This window comes from Lagopus leucura, unplaced genomic scaffold (genome assembly GCF_019238085.1).
Source record: "Lagopus leucura isolate 7727_CA_CO unplaced genomic scaffold, USGS_WTPT01 Super-Scaffold_73, whole genome shotgun sequence".
In the NCBI taxonomy this organism is placed as follows: domain Eukaryota; kingdom Metazoa; phylum Chordata; class Aves; order Galliformes; family Phasianidae; genus Lagopus; species Lagopus leucura.
In genome coordinates this window covers 9979583-9982749 of record NW_024962252.1, presented here as the reverse complement: position 1 = coordinate 9982749, position 3167 = coordinate 9979583, and the positions used below count along the sequence as shown (strand labels likewise).

Here is a 3167-nt window from a genome sequence, read left to right as displayed (position 1 = left end):
ATTCTTCTCGTTTGTGAACCAAATTCCTTATCCATCAAATAAAGTCCATCCTTAAAATCTATTTATCTTCAATGTAGACATAAGGATGTTGTGTGGAACCATGTCAAAGACCTTGCAAAAGTCCAAGCAGATGACTTCAGGTGCCTTTTATTTGTCCACTGGTGATGTAATTCCATCTTAGAAAGCCACCAGATTGGATCAGGCATGGTCTCCCCTAGGTGAAGTTGTGCTGGCTGTTTCAGGTCACCTTCTCGTCCCATCCTCCATCATGTGCCTTAACGTCTCTTCCAGATGGCTCTACTCCATGACTTTCCTAAGCAAAGATAAAAGCTGACCAGCTCTGTAGTTTCCTTTTCTCCTTTTCTTAAAAATGGGAGGGATTATTTACCCTTTTTTTTTTTTCTTTTTTTTTTTTTTCTTCCAGTCACTGGGGACTAAAAACCTATAGCAGAGGATGGTTTCGATCCATCGACCTCTGGGTTATGGGCCCAGCACGCTTCCGCTGCGCCACTCTGCTCTCTCTACTTGGTGATAATAATTCCTTAATGCAGCATCTGGCTTGGCATGAGATATAAACTACTGTGCAAATTGCAAGTACTGTTAATTATCATTTTCTAGTTTATCATTGAGCATTTTGGAAAAAAAAAGAAAAAAGAAAAAAAGAAAAAAAAGAAAAAGCCTATACAATAAGCTGTAATAAACACTTTTTATTTGCTGCTATGACTTACAATTCCTATTGCAGCGAAACAGAAAAATAAGATCAAGTCTCAGCTGACTTACAAAGATCATTAGTAACCATGTCTTGTATGCAAGAGCTGGATTCGGGCCATGCTGACATAAGACAATCAGTTTTCTATACTTGCAGGATGCTGTAATGAAATGCCTGATTTGATGAAGTTAGAGGCATTATGATATTTTCATCGTTGTGTAATAAAGCATCAGGAAACCTTCAAGCCTCTGCTGTTATTGAATATCTTAGTGGCATTATTACTAGCAGTGTACAGATAGGAGAAGGGGAAGGAGAGGGAGGGAGAAGTATGGGCAGTTTGGGCTCTTGGCTGGAGGTGAACAGTCTTTTCCAAATTAATATGTTCATCACCATCACAGCACGATTGGTACAGCCAGGGTTTTGCACGCAGCTGGGACTTCCTGCTTTATTTCAGAAATAAGAAATAGTAGATGGAAAAATGAAGTGATTTGCAATTCTACTACAAAGCAATGATTACTAGAGTTGCTGGTTTTTTTTTTTTTTTTTTTTTTTTACAGTTACCTATTTTTGGTGAATACGCAGTCATTCAGTTGGATATTCTTTTAGGATCTGAAAAAACACACCATAATTTTCATAGAAATTAGTAATGTACTTAAATATGCATGCACATTTGCATGCTATGCAGAGTTTTAAGGATATTATCCAAATATGCAACAAATTAATATAAATGGAAAACTAAAATCATTACCAACTGAAGTGTTGCTTTCTCTGAGCCCCCAGTCACAGTCAGCATTTTTAATTCATTCCTGTGAATTCAGCAGGGCTTTGTGTAGGAATAAAACAAACAAAATTTCTATGTGCTTTCATTGTTTAGCTACTGTAGAATTTCTTGTGTCTGCTGATATTATTTATTACTAGGAGGGCTGTTTGTTTGTTTTCCATTTGGAAAAAAAAAATGCAACGAAGCATTTGTTAAATTTATTTCTTTTTGAAACAATGGCAGCAGAAAGATTTACACAGGCATAACAAAACAAGGACGTAAGGAGCTTTTTAAAGAAATTCATATAATCTTTTTCCTCTGATCATATATAGCCAATAGGAATATTACACGGTTTGTTTCTTTGTTCAGCAATGAAGCTCTTGCTTCCCTCCTCACTGTACAGCTGTTGCGCTGCTTTCCCTTGCACGGTGCCAGCTCAAGCCCAGGCTTAGAACTGCCAGCAGGAAAAGTGTCCTGAGGGAGAAGTCCAGGCATCCTGAGAAGTGCAGAGACCAAGTTTTTCCAAGCAGAGCTCTGCCAAGAGCGGGCAGAAGCAGCTCACACAGGAACACAGCCAGGGCACCTGGTAGATGTGCCCGTGCATCACCCCAACGCTCTCACACACTAAGAAGCACTGCGAAAGCAAACCTTGGAGTGGTTCCCCGGTGGGTGAGACTCCTGGCTGACCCAACAGAAGAGGTCACGTTGTGGTCACTCCATTGGGTATGTCCAATCACACTATTAGGGAATGATGTGGGTCCAAGCAGCACTTAGGGATGGATTTTCTTCAAAGATGCTGAATTTTATAGAACTGTATTCGCTGCATGCGTCCTGTAATGAAAACTTCCTCGTGTACGGGCTGCAGAGGGCTTCTCTGTTGAGTACGGGCAACAGGAATCTGATCAGCAGGACAACAGTTGGGACGGAGACTCAATGTCTTCTCTGCACGTTACATTGTTGCCTCCTTCGAGGCATTGAAACCAAAGAAAATACTTTGTTTCTATTTATTAGGCTCAGATGTTAATTTGTTGTAAGCGGTGATGCTCCGCTGTTCTTTAGTGGGGAGAAAAAGGTAAATGATAAATCTGCGTGTGTCTTTTCAGCTGCTTTATATCTAACAGGTACACTGGTGTGGTCGTTGTTACACTTCTGTTGTGTCACTGCTACATTCACAAATTGTGGAAAGCCTCCCGGATTGAATAAACGTTAAATAAACTAGAAATAAGAAACAAAATGTATGTAATAATTACAATTATCATTCAAGACTTGATAAAGAGACGATGTAAACATATATCATAAATTGAGTATGTAATAAATCCTGGATGACTCATAAATAGTTTCCACCTAAGGAGATTAACTGGCACACATATGAGTGTGAAATATTATACAGTAAAACCTGTGTGCCCTATGAGACTACCCTAGGGTACCGACAAATACTTTACAACATCAAATTACCCATATTAAGCAAACTGGCTCTGCAATTTAACCAGAGATGGTTTATAATTGGTTCAAGGTACAACACTTTTTCCTAAGAGACCTGCTAAAACACTGTGGATTTCAATGTCTGCAGGCCAACAATACACGTTTATAGCATTATGAATAAGCTCTGCCTTTATGAATTGTTCTGAATTTTGTGGAAGCTTTCTCTCATCACACAACAACGAACAATAACAAGAACAGCAACAAGAACAACAAAAA

General features: G+C 39.1%; 1 non-coding gene across 1 annotated transcript; it reads right to left on the bottom strand.

The window, feature by feature from the left end:
• Window positions 1-445: 445 nt before the first annotated feature.
• Window positions 446-517, bottom strand: TRNAM-CAU. Its single transcript has one exon. It is a non-coding gene; the product is annotated as a tRNA-Met (tRNA).
• Between the last annotated feature and the right edge of the window lie 2650 nt (window positions 518-3167).